The sequence below is a fragment of the Periplaneta americana genome, chromosome 9 (assembly GCF_040183065.1).
Source record: "Periplaneta americana isolate PAMFEO1 chromosome 9, P.americana_PAMFEO1_priV1, whole genome shotgun sequence".
NCBI lineage: Eukaryota > Metazoa > Arthropoda > Insecta > Blattodea > Blattidae > Periplaneta > Periplaneta americana.
The window spans coordinates 72,817,905-72,839,665 of NC_091125.1; the positions used below are offsets into that span (position 1 = coordinate 72,817,905).

Below are 21,761 nucleotides of genomic sequence, written 5' to 3' on the forward strand. Positions count from 1 at the left end.
ACGAAGCTATAGTTTGCTTAACGATGTAGACTAGGTTCTAGGTTCGAATCTTAATTTCGTTGCACAAATTAATATTTTATAATGGTACCCTTTTTTCAATAATTTCACACATTTCTCGCGTGTCAACCTAAGATACTCTTAGTTCGCTATATATGATTAATTTTTTAATATTTGTGAAATTCAATACAGACCACTAATAATATAATTAGAATGTAGGATTACCTAACTGTAAACATTTAACAAACCATAACAAAACAAAAAAAGAGTAAACAGTCCAGATCGCATCCATTCACTTACCCGTTAACACACAAGCCACAGGTGACAATGCATTAATGCATAGTCAAGGAATCAGACAATACAGTTTTCAAAACTTTATTAATCAATCTATGCCTATAAAATACCGCGTTTCCCCTTTGTGAGCGTTCTATGTTATTTTACTGAGCAGTAAAGTTCTCACAAAAAAAGACAGTCTTTTGACTTGGTTAATTCTTCTTATGTAGCAGCTAAGAACGCGTCAACATTACGAAATACGGCAATCCCAGATATCTTTCAATTCTATAATTTTTGCTTGGAATTCAAATCGTGGAAAAATTTTGTAACTATTTTACTCATGTATCAATTCACCAACGGAGTGTAAGAATCCTTTCAACTTCAATCACTCGCCATCTGTTATTACAATATCGTCACTTGTTACTGATGATTCGCAATTGTTTCCATGAATCAATGAGGAACATTCAGAAATCACCAGTCAACATAAATTTCCTCAGCATCGAGTACAAATAATAAATTTACGTAGGCTACTTTTATGGAATGTCAGTTCGGCAAAAAGAATGGGCCGCCGACAATTTTTAAGTTCCACATACAGTTCGTTTCGTTAACGCTGCAGTTCACCAGGTAACACAATTAAACCATTTAAATTTGCTGTATTTTGTACAAGAGTCTGAAATACATTATGAAATCGAATGAAAGGTTGATTTTAAATACATCAGGGTCTCTGAAGAGAAATAATAATAAAATTGATAAGTACAAAGTCAATCGAAGCGAATATGAACAGGAGAATTATGTAATATGCCGATCTGGTACTATCAGTTTCGATAGCGTACGGCATCGGTCTACAAAACGAGTGAATAGTACTAGTTCAAGGATCGAGTCTCCGACAAAGTTAAATTCTTAAATTACATATTTCCCCCATCATACTTCTCGCAAAGTTAGATTTATGTGGCGACGTCTCTTAAATCTATATGTCTGAACTCTAGGAAATAATATCCCCTTTCCACTCCTGTCAGTAACTTAAATAAAGTCCACCGCTGTGGAGTAACGGTTAACACGTCTGACCGTGAAACCAGCGGACCCAGGTTCAAATCCTGGTTAGGACAAATTACCTGGTTGGGGTTTTATCCGGGGTTTTCCCTCAACTAATTGAAGCAGAATTGCTGAGTAACTTTCGCGTTGGACCTCGGATTCATTTCGCCATCATTAACTCATGTATCATCATCATCATCATCATCATCATCCATATCAGCCCGGGTTAAGTTCACGGTACGACATGCTATACTTGTATAAGAGCGCGACCGTTCGGCTACCCAATCATTCACAGAATAGGAATGTTAAGCACAATAAGCCTCAGGCTGCAGTGCATGCCTTCGGGTCCCTCTTCCGTACAAGAGGGAATCTGTCTCGGTATTAAGTTACAGTTACATATTCCAGACACGCAACAACATCGTCAACAAATCATTCCTCTAATTCGCGTAGGTTATTGTGCATAATATACACAGAAAGCAGTCACAGTGATTGGAGTCCTGTTGCATAATGAATGCGCAGAATGAGGGCAGCTGTTGGCGCAAGTGTTTTGTGGACGAGATACTAGTCCCTACCACAGGCCTTCTTGTTTATATTTATTTATTTTTTACATGTTTCCGGTTCTTTTTAGGAAGTGAAACAACTATTATTTTTGTTTATAGAGGCCAGGGGGTCTATTTTATTAACTTACAAAGCCACAAGTTAACAAGTTGTTGTGTAGTGTGTTATTCATATTTCTCCAAATAGCGGCGTGAACACCTGCAGACTTCTAACACATGAGTACAGGCTGTTACAAAAGAAACATTACAATGCTTCCATTCCTTAAATGAAGTATAGAAATTCTTATACATTCAGAAATTTAAAATAAATATTATAGTCCAGACACATGCTCTGAAGACATTAAATCGCCAATTTAAGCACAGACACAATCATAAACAAAAGCAAAAAAGATCTTTTGAATTCAATATTTTCTATTTTCTAACTTTAATGGAAAAAAAAAGAGTAGAGACAAGTTTGGGGGGCAGTGCCCTCCATATCCCCTCATAACTCCGCCTATGACCTCGAGATATATGTGTATAAGGAGGGTATAGCAACATTGCAGCACCGGTGGACCAAGTGTGTGAATATCATGGGAGATTATGTTGAGAAATAAAGATTGTTTCAAAATAATCCTAATTTAATTTCTACGTCAGGCTATGAACTTTCCAAACAACTCTCGTAACTGTTTTGAAATAAACTATCCCTTTAATGTATTTCATGTATTCATGTATATTTTTTATAACCTGGTCGAGTGGAAGAGATGGCCTTCTGGCCTTAACTATGCCAGGTAAAATAAAGCTTTACTACCACCACCACCACCACCACCACCACCACCACCACTCTTTTCACAAAGACCAACATTCCCACTGACGAACTTCACTCTACAATTCTATAACACCGAATACCGGTAACAAAAGAACCATCCTCGTTCCCAATTCCTGCTGTAACTCTCATCTAGTGTATGAAGATATTCAAGCGGCAACCAATATATTTATGTGCTGCAGGTAAATCAACATAAAAATACCATAAATCAAATATTTGTGGAAGTAAACAACCTTTGTGCATATATGTTTATTTTTCCCCACTTAGCAGTGTTCATCCAAAAGAAAATCGGTACAGTTGACAGAGTAAATTTCCGTTCTGTGTACATTTTTGCATAAGGTCTTCAAATAATATAATGGTTTGGGAGTAAAAATTATCCATACATTTCATATCGTCACGTGAATGCAAGAACTAGGTAACTCGAAATTTGCGTTTTTTAGTTACCTCTTTTATAGCATAGCAAAAATCGCACAAAATGTAATGCAAGAACTAGGTAACTGATCGAACGATACCAGCGACATCTATTTTACAATATAACAAATAGGTAAAAGAAAACGAGACATATTCCCTAGTGCAATAAATAAGTAAATAGGCAATGTCACAAAATATGAAAAATCAAGTTACCTAGTTCTTGCATTCAGGTGACGATATGTTCTCCTATTTGCAGCGGATCACTTGAATGCACGCAATTAACATGATCAAAATCCGTAGAATAATTTTAAAAGTCTTTCAACCAACAGAAGAACAAACGACACGCTAAGACAGCTTTTCAACAGCAGGGACGCTGAAAACTGGTATTTCCATAAAAATAACAGAAAAATGTTTGTAGCAACGTAATCCTTCTTTCCTGTGTACTTGGTACAATGAGAATGCACGTAGGAAGTAAGTCGATCTCGAAGCAGTTGTGGCAGTAATGCCTAATGGAAGTGACAGATCCCGTCTTTGTCACGCATCATTCTTGTCCGTAGCTCTATATAATAATAACCAAGAAATGGTTACCAACGGAAGGAATGTGAGTCTGTCATTACTGTACTTTCTCTTACTGCATTTTTGCTCAGATTTACTATTGTCAACGTTCCTTTAACTTCACTCAAAGCAAGCCGACACAGTAGTAACTGTGAATATACGTACGCATTATAAGTAGCGACATCACTCCTCAGCTTCAATCGGTAATCAAAAGTTGGTCATGCTACAGTCGCTGTAGCTAACTTCTATTTGCTGACAGTTGCAGAGCCGCTACTTCTGAGTGCTATGATGTTTTGGAGATGCGCCAGCCACTTGACACTGCGTAAGTCTTCTCGGCCTCAATTTCGCAAACACCCGCCCGCACTCTCTTCAATGCGAAGAATGCCGAATGTCCTTGCACACAGGGTCAAACCGCGTCTCAAAATCATGTGAATAATGTAATAATCGGAGCGAAGGTATTGGAGTCTCTACTAATAAAAATTACCCAACCAGAGCTAAAAATAATCGATTCCTGAAGGACTGCGTGAGATCTGTGGTGAACGAAGAGGCTGAAGAGTACATTTTCTCCAAATACTTTGGTTGTTTTTGCCATTCTATCCCACCACTGTTATACAGTATATTTCTTATCTTCTACTCTGAGTAATCTCTAAAGATGACGTTAAATAACAGGCCGATCAATTTATTTTATGGAAGTGAAATGTTTGCGGGTGTAAACCTTAGCCAAGCGGACAGAGTATGGACTTTCCTCGCCAAAGGCCAAGTTCAAATCCGAGAGAATACAAGATGATGTTGGGAAAGACTTTCTTTGGATATTCCTGTTCATATTTTCCTTATCCCACCACTTTTGCACAATCCACAATAATCCTTACCAACAGTACAAAGAACAAAGGCACCGTATTATCTCCTCCTGAAGGTTGACTCTAAGAGATCTACGGAGCAAGGAACGAGAAACCCTGCCCACGCTCGAGTTTTCGAGTATGGTGCTAAAGATGCATTTATCGTAAATTTTATGTAACTTACGTCTCACACGTAGCGCATTACTAAAATTATTACAAGTTTTTCAACTAAATTTTATATTAAAACGGTAGTATAACTAGCTACAAATTCGGTGGTCCCAGGTTCAATTCAAGCGAAAACTTATCTCCCTCCCGTAGAGGGATATAAATCTGATGTCTTATATCTGATATTTGTTCTATGCTTCATATACTGTGGCTTGCCCACGTTGACTACATGACCAAAGTTCCGCTACGTATGAATATAACATTTTGATTTAGTCTATACTCTTCCTATGTGTAAAAATGGCATTTGTCATCCTGAAAGGCAGATGACGATGACGACGGTAATGATGATGATTATTATATTAAAAAGAAAACAGTCGGAATATAAAATTAAATTAATAGGATGTAATTCAGGTAATTGTACGTACAGCAGTTTTCACGAGAAAGCGAATCTGTTCTTACAAGCAACCATAACAACATGCAACAATTATACAAGATTTATCTGTAACATAAAATAGTGAACTAATTTCGGTGCCTAATGAGGCAGAATGAGTGAGTCTCCTGACGGCTGTGGACTAGAGGCGTGAAATGCACGTGTCACGGAGGTTAGAAAGCAGCAGAGACGGCTTAGTAACGGTTAAGCGGTCGCTTCAGTCCTCATTTCCCTTTTCCACTTTCTTCTTCTCTTCACTGCCTTCAAATCGGCGTGTATGTTCGACGACTCGCAAATTGTCGGGTTAGTTTATGTATTGCAAAACAAACTCGTCTGCAATAAAATATTCATGGTTGCGTGATTAACAGTATCGAGATTTACATGAAAAATTCATATTGCATACAACATTCTGAACGTACACAAAATGGAGATTTTACATATAGTTAAGTAGGCCATATTTCGATGTGAAACATAATGCATTCATATTTCCTTGTCCCAATAAGAAAATTATTTTCTTTACAAATATTAGAGCTAGCTCTAAACTCGAAGAACTCTAAATCTAAAATCTGTTAACAAAGAGGGACGTGCTTGCGGTAATGGTTACTGAAAGAACGATCGATATACTGCAATAGGCCTATTTGTATGCTCACGTAAATTTGGCAATTTTATCCAATTTCGTTTCTTTAATTCGTGGCAGCAGGTAAAGTTCTGTGACGCAGATATGTTTCCACTATAAAATACTGATTTTAATAGCACACATAGGAAGTGACACTGGCGAATGTAAGCATATAAAACGAAGTTCATAACATACATATGATGCTACCTTTCGTAGCGAAAAATTAGCAATAATTAGGTATAAAGGCGAAAAATATGAGACGACGACCACATTGTAGAATTCACAATGCTTCGTCGCAAAGAAGACAGTTCTTTAAATTTCTGCTTTCATTTTACTTGTAAGCAAACATTCTTCCCTTGTAATTCCTCCTAGCCATAGAGTGATGCTGCATATTCTATTTTACTCCTCAGAAAAAAAAAATCACAAATATGACCCGGTCAAGTGACTCCCTATCAATGAACTGAGTTTTTTTCTGTGTAACGAAGTAATGAAAAATATGTCACAAAGAATAGAAATCATATGAAGCACCTGCTACAGTGATAATATAATTATGTAAAGCATGGTATTTGTTTTTCGATTTGCACTCCCTAGGAAGTGTTAATTTAGTGAAATCGATACCACCTTCAAATATGTAATGCTTTCTAATTAACGCTCTGAATAAACACAAGACTGGGACTGTTAACCGTTAACCGAACGACTTTCGAAGAAGGAGACCATTTCAAATCCCAAAACCAAGCGGAATTTGTTATGAACAATGAAGGTGTTGAGATCCAACACTTCACGGGGCAGAAAGCAACGAGAAACTATAATAGGCCTACTGTACTACATTCCCAGCGACCAACTCAAGTAATTCTAAGGTGAACTTTTCACAAAGGAAAACCCTAGCGCCAACGTCTAATCTCCAGTTATGGAACAATAAGAAGTCACATAAGTTCCGGTGAAGGAATGCCATAATATTAGACCATGTAATATGTTGATACTCCAAGTCCTAAGTATTCGAATACTGACACATCATTATGAAGTAAATCTGATTAAATGGTTCATAAACGTTCAACGAAATCAATTCTTTTTCTAACTGCACCAATGCATCCAGCTCAATCGTATCAATAAAAACTAACACCCATTAACTTCAGCCACTCAATTGTACTTTAGTACATGTGCGTGTGTCATAGAAAAGAAGTTCAAGGTTAAAATAATTAATGGCATTTTCTTCCGTGTTGATTAAAACCACATAAATGACTCACGGCACTGACACAGTCTCTTGAAGCCCAATTTATCTGAACATTTTCTTACTTATCTACTCTGTGCATCAAAAAATTAAAACGCGAAGAAACATTATACACATTACACTCTACTATGCAAACGCAATAGAAATTGTTTCGATCGACAGTTTTTACACAAATAATTTAATTGATTCTGACTTACAAGATGAGGTACGTATGTAAGTATCTAATGCCTACCCACTTCACTTTACGTGATTCAGGTTCCGTATATTGCGGATAGATGGCAGGACTGTGACCCCATTTTCTAGTTGCACACCACTTCGGTGGCCCATGCTGTACATGATATGTATCTGTGGAGTGTTACGTCTTCTTCTAGGGTGAGTGTATGTGTAGTGTATGGAATGAGTGGTGATGAAGATGAGGAAGGGAGAAGGGGAAATCCGGTGCCGGCACGTAGTCTACTCCTCTCGAATAGCACCAAGGCCAGGCTTAACGTCTCCGTCCGAATCACTATCACAGTGACATATACCTTCTCTTCATAGGCACTGCGGAGAGATTTTGGATTTAACCCAAGCATATTGGTGCACAATCTAGTGATTAGAAGTTGTGCACCACCATCTCTCCTAGTCCCGCCGGGGATCGACGGGCCGTCTAGTCTGGAGGCAGACACGCTACCACAGAGCTAACTCGGCGGACTTTACACGATGAGGTCGTAGTCTGGAAATACGGTCCTTTCAGTAAAACAGTGGATTTTCTTTATTATGGTTTATTTAACGACGCTCTCAACTGCAGAGGTCGCCAGTGTGCCAGAATTTTGTGCTGCAGGAGTTCTTTTACATACCAGTAAATCTACTGACATGAGCCTGTCGCATTTAAACACACTTAAACGCCATCCACCTCGGCCGGGATCGAACCCGCAACCTCGAGCATAGAAGGCCAGCGCTATACCAACTACGCTACCGAGGGCGACTTAACAGTGGAATCCAGGACATCTAGCTTATATGCTTGGATGTTCAAAAAAAAAAAACTTCCTACAACAACGCTGTCGTCAGGTTTCTCGTATATCAGCTGCAGCTTGTAGTCGAATAATGGATCTAGCCAAATGACTGTAGACTAATTAATACGAGTGCGTGCCAAATCGTGGAGTCGAATCTTCATAGTTCTGTTTTTAATTATTTTACTTTTGCTTAGCTCAATTTTTCATGTAATTAAAACAGGCAATCAGATATGGAACGATCAATTAAGATAAACAAAAAGGAAAAAAAAAAAAAGCATATCTATCTCACGTATTTAAATAACAAAGATAATATAGATCTACTCGTAAGAATATATTATAAAGAAATGGCAGCTCGAGTAAATAAAGCCGTTCGAAAAGTAAATCTGGAGAGCTGGGATACATGAACGAGTGAACTCGAACTTTATGGGGTGCTTGTAGGGTGCGAAATGACGAGGAGATGCCGGGGATCGGCCTTTCCCCACTCTGGAGAATTTTGTATCCCCTGCTGAAATTGTACTAATTTGGCCATTCCAGTAACGTTTATCCCATTCAGGTGCATAATTTGTAGTTTCCGTATTTTATATATTACTAATGCAGTATACAAAGACTTCAGTTTCTTTCTTAAAGTAAGTTGAGAGAGACAGTATGAGTTAACCAATACTGCTAATTATTGTGAACAGTATTTTTATTGCCAATGAGACGGCAAGCCTATTGTTTAGCAGTCATAATTTAAATTTTGACTTTCAAGGCGGTCACATGGCATGAGTAAGAACGAAAAACGGATAATGGTTTATGATTTGGAGATGTATTGTATCCTATATATATATGATTGCATTATTAATTGAAGTTTTGGTATGAAATTGAATTTAATTGTAGTTTTTTTAAGTTTGTAAAGACGATTTTAGCTCTAAAATATGTAGATACGGTATTAAAATTTGGAGCGAATCTTGATGAGAGTCCACCTGTTTGTAGGCAACAATTTCGCACGACTGTCCACAAGTAGCATATACACAGTGGCTCTTGTTTACTGCACATGCGCAGTGTGTTGTAAACATAACTTGCACAATAATACAATCAAATTTAAAGTTCTCCCCCCCCCCCACCCCATGCAGAAAATAAATTCGAACTCGTAGGTACATGGTTGTCAAGACAAACTCTACGAAATTATGAACGAGCTAAACACATAGAAAATATATAATGTAAGAATAAATCATTCCACAAAGTAATCTACCTGATTACAATTTGGAGATCTATGGACAGCAGATGAAGTGGAAGACATACTCCAGTATATTTGAAAGAAAATGCAGATCCGATTACAATGAAAGAACAACGGAAAGCAATACTTAGAATGTATAAACAAGGAAACATTTGGATTAGATAGAATAAAGCATGCTTTGATATCAATTTTAAGTCGGCTGACACGTAGTTCAAGAATGGAATACAGTTCTTGTTACTACGTTTAAAAAAAGAAACTACAAAACAACGTCAAAATTATTGAGGAATTAGCTTGTTGAATATTTGTTATGAATTGTTTCCTTGCGAGAATACTATTGAACGGCTAACAATAGAATCTCTTAGCCTATAATAAACGCTCAAAATGGATTTAGAAATGAGAGATCGTGCATGAAATGCATATATACATTAACATAATTGATAGAAAAAAAGGAAAATATATTCTCTCTATATTCTTCACATTTATTGAATACAAAAAAAGCCTTCAATAAAGTAAATTGTAATTTATTATGGAAAGTTTTAAAAGATAAAAGTATTCTCCAACGTTTACTTAGGGATCATCATTCCATGCCAAGTCAACCAGGTGACAGGCAGAGAGAGAACAATTTCCTTGGGGGGGGGGGGGGGGGGCAAAGCAAAACCATAGAATCTCTATGTGACGGGGTTATGGGAGACATCATTTATCTCCTCCCCCCGTTATAGCTTGACCTTGGTACAATGTATCGGAATATGATCAATTAATGAAGGTATTGTAATAAAGTAAAATTGTAACAAAATATACAGACAATTTTACTTTTTTTTTTCCTCTTGTACGGAGGAGGGACCCGAAGGTTTGCACTGCAGCCTGAGACTTATTGTGCTTACCAGTGACTGATTGGGTAGCCGAACGGCTGTGCTCTTGTAGTTGTCAAAAGAAAAAGTGGCCGCTCTCTAGACACAAAGTTCCCTTCGGGTATCTCCGCTACAATTCGGAGACAGACATGTTGTTGGACCACGTGGCCTAATATCTACAGTCAAAATGAAAGTTTTTGCGTGTCAATCTGTAGCGTAATGGTAGCGTTTCGGGCAAGTGTTCGTAAGGTCGTGCGTTCGAATACAACCTAATGCTTTTTATGTTTTTTTAAGGAGAGAGTGAGAAAATATAATTGCTCGTGTTTCTTTTATGACTGTTTTAGTAATTAACATCAGGTTCATGAATGTATTATGCCATGATTTTATCATTATTTATTATGACAATATGGCTGCAAATGGAAAGAAAGATTATATTCTCAACAAAAATATATTTCGTGGCATAAACAAAAGAAACGTACAGGCGTCTCCCTTAAAAAATTAAAACAATTAAAAGTTCAAAAAAAAAAAAAAGCCACGATTCAATATTTAGTCCATCTTCCTCCCATCTCGATCACATCTTGCAGTCGAGTGGGCATGGAATCGACTAGTGTTTTCAAATACCGACTGTTCTCAGCCATGGCATCCCAGGCATCTTGGACGAGCTTCCACAAATCATCAGGACGTCTTGGAGGGGGATTAGGTCAATTTTTCCGCATATGCTTCTTTACTTGTGCCCACATATTTTCCAAAGGGTTCAAATCCGGAGAGCGACGAGGCCAGTCTATCAATTCGATATCCTGTCTCCTCACAAACCAATCCCGAATCAATTGAGATGTGTGGACTGGATGATTATCCTACTGAAATTGAAGAATTCCAGCAGGATATAACAACCTAGCATAAAGAACCATATAGCGTTCCAGCAACCGTTGATATTTGTGCTGGTTAAATTTCCCGCGAATACGATGGATTGTGCCCACTCCACGATGAGAAATCCACCCCCAACACGACACAGATACTCTACCACTGCGGGCACGCATGGCAGCGTAATCTGTGGTCGAATCGGGTACCAGGAGGACGATATACAAGAGTGGTAGAAAAGGTGACTTCATGAGAAAAGATTACCCTTTTCCAATCCCGATCACCATTTCCCACCTCAAAGACTAAACGCTCCTCTATATGCTCTTATGAACTTCCCTAGGAATGGCACGTCGAGATCTCAAATTGGCGGCCTTTAAAAGATTTCTCACGGTCTGGTCGTGGCCAGGGAAATTAACAACTGCCTTCAAAGTAGCAGCGGTATGAAAAGGATTCCTTTCAACCTCTTCCACTAATCTGGCGTCCTGTTGTGGTGTTGAAATTTTCCTTATACCACTCCCAACTTTTCGGCCAAAAATTGCCAAGCGTTGATAATTTTGCACCCATCTCCGGGCTGTCCTTTCTGAAACGTTGAAACGCCTACCTGCCTCGAATGCCGAAAAATCAAGATGAATTACAGCCCGCATTATACTTTCTTTCGCTCCTGCACCTCTTTGTGGAGCCATGTCAGTCAAAGTCGCAGGCAGAAATGGCGTCGTGGTTTCCACAGAGAATTAGCCTCTACCTAGGTCTTAAAATAACAGCAAAACATTCATTATACTAAAAATATATATTCAATTAGGAAATAATAATATAAATACTTGTTAGAGTCTTATTAATAACTATGCCATTTTCAAACAAAGTCCACACAGTTAAGAAGAATATAATTATTTTATAATCTCGACCTCAGTGTTGTAATTTGTTTTCGAAAGATCTGTATTGAACTGTATCCACACAATACGTCCTTAATCACTGCTGCTGGTATTACGCACACACACACACACACACACACACACACACACAAAGATATATAAACTAGTAATGGAAATTACCGGAAAACGGCTGAATGGATTTTAATAAATGACCCCTCATTTTGAAGCTTGGAACCCAAAGTTTTTCGAAAAAAAAAAATAGTAGTTTTCAGTGAAATGTCAATTTTCCTACATCATTTTCCTTCTTTCCAAAATCCATCTTTCGTCAGTTTTGAGAACTAATTAATTGCATTCACGGCCAACTTGATGTTCGCTTCCTTAAGCGAAGCGAGCATCAAGTCGGCCGTGTTGCATTTCAGAATAAAAAAAAACACACACACTACAATAAACAATAGGCTATTACACGAAGGTCATGACCTACAGGATTGCTGACATAGAGTTCAGACGGCTCAGATTCTTTCCCATCATAATGCCAATATGTCGATCTTCATTTGTGCAATTTTTTGATAACGTATAGAAAATAATTTACAGGTCTGATCCTCTGGTCTGTAGTTTTCCGAGTACAGCTGTGTATTGGATATTAAGAACTACAAAACTTAAGGATATTTGATGACATTATTACCATTAAAAATGAGATATTATTATAGTTAATGCAACACATAATGCTATACTGATATACGAAAGTGAAACTTTTGGGGCTTTATGTAAGTAGACGCAGAGAAAGAATATTTTATATTAGATCTTCATTTCTATAATTTACTGAGTAACGGTTATAGGCCTATATAAACTTATGTTACTGAAAACTATAAAACTTACGTAAGGTAACAATATCGTTATTAAAAATGAAATACTTTTACAATATTATTAATCAAGTGGTGTGGGTACTTTTCATATATGTAACGGCAATGTGATATAGATATTTATATGTCGGATTCTCTAACTTTCCTTGGTAGTAATTGAGTCATGCTTCCTATTTTAGCTGCGTCTTTAAACTACATCAAAATTAATTTCATATTTCTTTGGTTTAATTGATTAGATTTTGTGATCGCTGCCAAGCATATTTTGTTGTAAGGAAAATAGCATGCCATTTCACTTCTTGCTACCGTGATGAGTAAGTTTATTTCCCGCAACCAGCAACAAATGAAACACTGAAGCTGCTAACGATTTACGATGGACAATTTTATTTAGGGCGCATATAAGATTCTACAACTCTCACATATCATTCGCCTCATTTTCCACATCACAGCAATAAATTCCTCACAACAGCCTGTATTACCATTCATTGTTACACAAATTAATCCAGCAGTATTTGATAGATCAGTATTGTCTGGAAGAAGCGCAAAAAATTACAATTCATAAGAAAACACCAAAAAGCTTCACTTATTGATCAAATAAGAGCCTACAAGATTTTGTAGTCTCTTGATCACCTCAGCAAGATCTCTTAGTGGGAAAAAGTGATTCTGCCCTCTACATTCCAGGGTAGTTCACGAAACAAGCAGCAGCTATACCAAGATGCTAAGTCTTTTGTTCAAAGCATGACAAACCTTACATTTTCTTAACTTTCACATCCAATCCGCAATGACCCGAAATAGCTACTTCATTACTCCCACATGAAAAACCCACATCCTGACATTGTTACTAGCGATTTCGCATTGAAACTCAAGAACTGAAGACGGATAGGTTCAAGGAAATGTATTTGGAGAAAAAAAAAACACATTCAGAGGGAGTATGTTTCACTATTATGGAAGCAAATAACTATAAAAATGTCTGGTATTCTTCATTGAAAATAAATCTGAACAATTTTTATTTGAACTTTTTATGGACTTAGTTGGCAGCAATTGCTGCACAAGCCACTAGTTATTGTCATAAACGTAACCTTTTTATATCATTATTAAGGAGCGGATTTCTATGTAATTGAATATTATTTTTGCGTGTGATAAAACACAATTCACAAAGTTAAAAATTCCGAACATGAAGGTTCAAGTTTAAAACCCGAATTCTATTCCACATAAAAACACATATTTTCACAAAAAAAAAAATATGTAAATACATATTTTCAGAAAATCTATTATAAACACATAAATCTTGGAGTTTTTTTACTTAAATAATTTTTTTAGAAGAACTTTTAAACATTTTAAAACTAAATCAGGGGTATGAACATTATTTAATTTAAACAAATCTCTCGCCTCTCGCTCATGTCCATCAAGTAAGGCAATACGTTTTGTTGTGATTCCCTGTTATCGGGCTTCGTCAATCGATATCCTTCAAGATATACTGAAAGATGGTTGTTTAAAAAACGATTTGGCTGTCCTATTGGCTATTAGCAAATCTAACCTTTTTGTGTGACACCATAAAAAAACTCTAAACATCCAAAAACCTGTTTTCTGAAACAGGGAGGTGCGTGCAGTGAAAATTAAACTAGACTCGCTACCAGGTTCAGAAGCACAATTACTAAGAGACAAATTCCAGAATGTGTTTGGGAATAACAGTGGATATAAAAAAAATGTGTAAAGTTGCTCAAGTATTGGAGGGTGTGCCTGTAGGTGAAATTGACGGTGTTTGTGACATTCCTATCTTTAAATATGCACGTCTGACGTCCTGTCGTTGTTCAGCGATAATCGGCATGGATTTGTGATGGAGAATTTGGAGATGACCTTTGGCCAACTACTAGCACTCCAAGTGTGGTTGGTGAGTACCTAGTAACATTTTTTTCCAAGCTAAGTAAGGTATTTCTGTCATATTAAAAAAAATTATTTTTAGCAAATATTTTCGTACTTTTTAGCACATAAAAAATAAATATATCTAAATTTTTAGCACATAAAAATCCGCTCCCTAATCATTATTAAATATTCAGAATATAATCTAAATGAATGATCAGTTGTAGTGTTTCTAACAATGCGTTGAATTACGTTAATACCAGGTAAATGACATAGCTCAGTCGGAAGAACGTAGGAACGTCGGACGTCATGAAAGTCGGAATTCGAATGTCAACGTATCAGGTTGAAATCTTCGTGACTTCTTTCCAATTTATTATGTCACAGGATAGTATAATGTAATAATATAACAATATAAGAAGAAAAAACTAACACTCGTATTAGGCAGCTGTATTTTTCTAAGCCTAACATTAAATTTATATTACTTATATCGCTAACGAACGATAACAGAATACAAATGATAATTTTAATATTATTTATATCGCTAACGAACGATAACAGAATACAAATGGTAATTTGAATATTATTCATATCGCTAACGAACAATAACAGAATACAAATGATAATTTCATTACTATTTATATCGCTAACGAACGATAACAGAATACAAAGGATAATTTGAATTTTATTTATATGGCTAACGAACGATAACAGAATACAAATGATAATTTGAATATTATTTATATCGCTAACGAACGATAACAGAATACAAATGATAATTTGAATATTATTTATATCGCTAATGAACGATAACAGAATACAAATGATAATTTGAATATTATTTATATCGCTAACGAACGATAACAGAATACAAATGATAATTTGAAGATTATTCATGTCGCTAAAGAACGATAACAGAATATAACAAATTATAACTTGAATATTATTTATATTGCTAAGGGAACAATAAAATATAAATAACTTGAATATTATTCATATCAATAAAGAAGGATAACAGAATATAAAAGCTAATTTGAATAATACAGTATTTATATCGCTAAAGAACGATTAAAAAATAAAATGTAAACTTGAACAAGGCCCGAACTCACAACCTTCGAATCATTAAGCGAGCACTCTACCGCTGGTCTACGAGACGCACATATGGAATGATTTCATAGTTCCGGAAAGAACATGCATCGTGTAACATCGCCGTGACCCGAAGTGGACTTAGAAAATATTCGCTGTTCACGAGTGCGGATACTTTTTCTTTTGACAACTGTACAAGTACAGCATGCTGCACCATGAACTTAACCCGGGCTATTGTGCGGATGATATGAAAATTAATGATGGCGAAATGAGTCCGAGATCCAACACCGAAAATTACTTAGCAATTCTGCTTCAATTTGTTGAAGAAAAACCCCAACCAAGTAACATGTCCCAACCAGGATTTGAACCTGGACCCTGTCATTTCATGGCCAGACATGCTAACCATTACTCCAGAGCGGTGGACCAATTTTACATTTACTTTATCTGTTTATTTAAAAAAGCAAGATATCATATGAAATGTAAAATCTAATTATTTTATTTAATCTCGTCTTTATGTTTACACATTATACCAGGATCACTTTTCTTTTTTCTGCATTGTTTTGCAGTACCCCTATGTTATTCATATTTCTCCAAGTGGCTGCTTGAACATCTGTAGAGTTCTAACACATCAGTACAGGCTGTTAGCAAAAAACATTACAGTGCTTCCATTCCTCAAATTAGGTATAGAAATTCTTAAACATTCAGAAATTTAAAATAAATATTATAATCTAGACATATGGTCTGAAGCCATTAATTCGTCAATTTAAGAACAGAAACTTAATCATAAACAAAATCAAGAAAACTCTTTTAATTCAATATTTTCTAACTTTAATAGAAAAAACGAGTTCGGCCAAGTTTGGGGGGGCAGTGCCTCCCCCATAACTCCGCCTATGATTTTAACTTAGGTCTTCCAACTTTCCTGGTCTCTTTTGGCACTGCATTAAATATCCTCTTTATCATTCTGTCATTGGCACGAAATACAAGTATATGTCTTGTTCACTCCAGCCTTCTGATCTTCAAATATCTAACAAATTGATATGTCATACAAATATAATACCGGTACTAAGGTTATTCAATAAAGACTGACACTAGTGTTGTGATGTATTTATTGACAAATATTACAATTTAACATTTTCGTCCCCTTCAATATACTCCCCGTCCAATACAATGCACTTGTCGCACCTCCATCGCCACTCTCGGAAAATATTCTCGAAGCCGTCGTTTGACAAACATTTCAAAATCGCCTCTAAACCTTTCACTGCCAGGATTTCATTGTCAAAACGACGTCCCTTAAAATCCTTTTTGGTAGTGGGGTAACGGAAGAAGTCACAGGGAACGAGGTCGGAGCTGTAAGGAAGATGTTTCCAGTAGAGACACACTTCGACATGACTCTATTTCTGTCCAGGAGTGAGCAGTCGCGGTATTCATCGTGCACTCACTCTAAACATGTGCAAATGGTGTGTTAAAAGTGTTAGCGCTATCAGTCGATATGTTCAGAATGTGTGCAAGTTGCCTCAGTGAGACATGAGTCAGTGAGAACAGCAACTTCCCCAGTGTTGATTGTTTCTCTGTTAAGGCTGTAACTGGTGCACCTTCTCCTCTCTGCAATTCACAACTTTGCCAGCCAACAAAAACAAGCTCAACGGGACATGATAGACTCACCAAAACTCCCCTCAGTTCTTCATAAGTGGCTGAAGCATTTTTGTTCAGGTGAACACAAAATTTTATTGCATAACGCTGCTCACGGAAATCAGTCACATTGGAAATTTAGTGGCGAAACACACACACATCTACTGCTACAGCTCAACTATGAGGACAAGGAGAACATCTTACGTGTATACGGGCCTAAGCATGTAGTTTCCTCAAACACTGAGAGATGGCATGTGCAGTCACTTTTGGTTGTCTAGTGCGACAATGCCAGTCTTTATTGAATAACCTAGTATACTTACTTACTTACAAATGGCTTTTAAGGAACCCGAAGGTTCACTGCCGCCCTCACATAAGCCCGCCATCAGTACCTATCCTGTGCAAGATTAATCCAATCTCTATCATCATATCCCACCTCCCTCAAATCCATTTTAATGTTATCCTCCCATCTACGTCTCAGCCTCCCTAATGGTCTTTTTCCTCCGGTCTCCCAACTAACATTCTATATGCATTTCTGGATTCGCCCATACGTGCTACATGCCCTGCCCATCTCAAACATCTGGATTTAATATTCCTAATTATGTCAGGTGAAGAATACAATGCGTGCAGTTCTGCGTTGTGTAACTTTCTCCATTCTCCTGTAATTTCATCCCGCTTAGCCCCAAATATTTTCCTAAGCACCTTATTCTCAAACACCCTTAACCTATGTTCCTCTCTCAGAGTGAGAGTCCAAGTTTCACAACCATACAGAAGAACCGGTAATATGAATAACCTAGTATATTGTATAATATTATATGACTTTGAGTGTCTAATTTAAATAAAAAAAATGATGATTAAAAGAAATAAATTTCATTATTCCGGAGTTTTAAGGTACATATTTTTACACATTTTGGTGCCCAATAAATAATTTGGCACATAAGTAGGCCTATTACATATTTTTCATATTTTGAAGGATATTGCGTACTTTGAAAAATATATAGGCCTACTTTTTTTTTTCACCAATTTCCATCGACTTAATTCAGAAGTTACATGTTTTAAAATTCTTTATAAAGTTTGTCCCTTCGTCTCTAATGCATAAAAATAATTTAATAATTGAAAATAATAATGCATTGTCAAAAAAAGGGCAACCCTTTGTCATGCTAACATTTTGTGTATCCCTTAAGAAGTAATGGTAAAGTAGGAACAAATACCAAGGCGATGGGTGAATCACTGTACTGCTACCGTGGTGAAGGAAAGAGTGAAAATCATCTTGGGTATGACCATTTAGCACAAACATTCCCAATAAGTTGCTCTGAAAGAAAACAGTAGTTCTTCTAGTTTTCTTAATAAGTTTATTCTGACATCAGATGATATAGCTAGTTAGATAACTGCTATGGCACCAGTCGTATTCAAATTAAAAGACTGGATTTCAATTGACGATGCTTTTACTAGTAACAGCAAAATCGTGCTGTGCAAAGTGTGTGACAAATGCATTTAAAAACTGAACTTCATGTCACAAATAAAAAACGTACTCCATCGGAAAAACAAGTTCTTCTTACACGAGTGGTGCTGGAACCTTCTTCACCTTCTACCAGTGAATTTAATGAAGATTTGTGCCTGGCAATGGTTGCTGCAAACATACCGTGGTATAAACTTGGAGTGTCAAAGTTTCAAGCATTCCTATACAAATACTGCAACTTCAATATTCCGTATGAATCAATACTCTTGGAAAAATTATTTGAACTTCTGCTACACTGACACAATGCAAACGATTAAGCTTAACTTGACAATTCCTACATATGGATTGCCGTTGACGAGACAATTAATGATTGCAGAAAATATGGAAAAATATTTAATTATTAATTGCGCCTCCAAATAATAATTAAATGAGGTTGAATCACATGTGCACTTGTAATTTTTTATCAGTGTGCAAAAATACATCTAATAAAGCTTAGATTTTAAGTTACCGTAGATATTTTTTATTTATTACATATTTATCTAAATATTTTGCCATTTTTAGCTACATATTTTTTATTTTCATATTTTACATAAAATCTGGGCTCTACTGATGACCTACTCTATGCAGTCGTGTTCAGACCTAAATTAGAATATGAGAAAGCTATAACAAAACCATTCCAGCAATAGGTTACAATGTAAAGAACTGAATAAAATACAATAACAGTATGTTTTACACTTTCGCTTAACTTCCAATAACATGATAAGTTACCGGTAGTTTATGTAATGATCAGAAGATATTCTTTCAAAATAACAGGCTACATGTTGAAGAAATATGAAAAATCACTTACTTTTAGCATCCATTTCACAATTTTCAAAGAATTTCGAAATTCTTACTTTATTTTACAGCCATGCAATTATCTGGAGCAGAATAAATGAGAAAGTGGAGGCAGAAGTTAAAAGATAAATGAAAGTATGATGAATGCAAGGAAAAACAAAAAACAATCTATGAAAAAGCAAGAATTAGCTAATTGAGTAACAGAAAAAGGAGAGTAATTAAACAAGAAAAAAAAAGGGAAAGCAAGAGAAGAGTTTCAAGTCCTAGGAGCACTAAAAAAAATCCAAGGATGACACCTCAGAATCAAACCTCTTCAGTAGCATACGAAAAATTCTTGTTCACTTGGACAAGCTATTGCTCGTGCCTGACAGGCATTACCAAAATCACCACGGAAAAGAAGTGTATAATAAGAAAATAAATTTCAATCCATTGTAGGAAATGGAGACCTCAAAACCTAAAAAAAACATTTCTACCAGTTCACTGGCACTGATTCAGATCACATTAAAAAGGTTAAAGAATTTTATTAAATGATGATATTATTCGACAGGCATCTGATGAAAGACGTGATGGCTGTCAAAGACAATGATGGTTCTAAATGTAAACTTCAAGCTCGGCACATTTTTCAATCAATTAGAGAAACACATTCAGTGTTTGGTCTAGCTAGAGAATGAAGATATTACGATAAAAAAAAGCAAATTAAGGTCAATGTTACTTATGTGCCGCCCACTATAGAGACATAGGCCAATTTTACACATATTTAGTATAACTTGTTGCTTCTTTGACAGGTTAGGTTTGGTTAGTTTAGGTTTTTGTTATAGCCTACCTTGCATATACGATTATAGCGCAACACTGGCAGTGATAAAAGTGAAATATTCGTTCAGTGGGCGTTGGATACTCTACATTCACCCTTCTTTTTATTATTATTTAAAATTGGCAATACTATTAGCAATAGGCCTTCAAGTCGTAAATTTATATCCAAGCACAGGCTATACATAACTAGACAAAATGACTGCGAAGTGTCCAGAAAACAGATAAGGTTTGTCTCAACATGAAAGTTCTTAACACTTACATTTAGGTCTATAAATTTTCATCTTTAACTTGAACGCATTCTAACACAAACAGCTGTGCAATGTAATAAAATTTCAGTTTAGTAAAAAATACTACCGGTATCCAAAGACATACAGCAGTCACAAGAAAATAAATTTTTAATTTGTTGATGCTGACTAATGTTTTAATTAAAGTTTTAGCCTGTAAAATGTATGATTTCTTATATTTTCTGTACGAATAATGAATTTTTATGTACAGAGGCCTACCAAACAGTTCGTGTGATACACATCCGCTTTCTGATGTTTCTAATCAAGAACAACGGTACAGACATATGTGCAACCCATAACTAAAACAGAAAGTTATATGTTGATATACACTCCTTCACTTGTACGATAAAAATCTTGCATGTAAATAGATTATGAAATGGTTAAAGTTACAATGCCATGCCCGGGAGATTTAAAGTTACGATACTTTAAATGTCTGACTCGTGGCACTACAATTATACATGAAATTACATTAATACTTTAGACGTTCAATTATATTCCTAATTAGGGATTTCATAACGGGAAATAAATTAATAAAACACGTAGTATCATCAACACAAGAAACACATAATCCGAGCATTCATGTATTTGTACTAATAAAAGAGACGCCGTTTCGAAATATACAAAAACACAAGTGGGACACCAACATTCAGTTGGTAGGCGCTCCCCTCTTTCTATAGCAAGGTGTCATTTATATTAACACAAGTCACATTATTGTAAACACGTACCTAATGTCCAACCAGCATATTCAAAAACAGATGTGATGCACTAAATCCATCTTCATAGCACCAAATATCACACACACAAACAAGAAAATCATACACACCATACATAGCAACAATAACGAAAACGATGGGAGGGGAAGTATAATGCAGGGAACACGGAATAGGACCAAGCAAGTAAAATTAATAAACGCAACACTATCTAGTGACAGAAGCAAGAAGTATAAATTGAGCACCAGTGAAAGATGGTGCTGACACCTTTGAATAAGATGTTTACATTTTTGTACGGACCAACTTCATGCCCAATATTGTATTGGCAGCTGGACATGAACAATACTTGTGCATTATTATTTGAATTTTACACTAAATATGAGAAGGTAGAAAACATATTTGTTCTAGTACTTTAACAATAAATTGCTGAATGTGGGGGGGGGAGGGGAATGACTAGCGGTCAAAGCCTTTGGGTACAGCTCATGAGGCCTCGAGTTCGATTCCCGGTGAGAGCACAGGAATTTTTCCTTAAAGCGGATTATTCATGTGTTCG

General features: G+C 36.2%; 1 protein-coding gene across 3 annotated transcripts in view; it reads right to left on the minus strand.

The window, feature by feature from the left end:
* CdGAPr (GTPase-activating protein CdGAPr) overlaps positions 1–21,364 on the minus strand; it is a 319,522-nt gene extending 298,158 nt beyond the window's left edge. For all 3 annotated transcript variants that reach the window (XM_069835028.1, XM_069835030.1, XM_069835027.1), the window contains exon 1: positions 21,224–21,364. The gene's annotated coding sequence lies outside the window, so the exon portion shown is untranslated. The remainder of the gene's footprint in view (positions 1–21,223) is intronic.
* Positions 21,365–21,761: the final 397 nt, after the last annotated feature.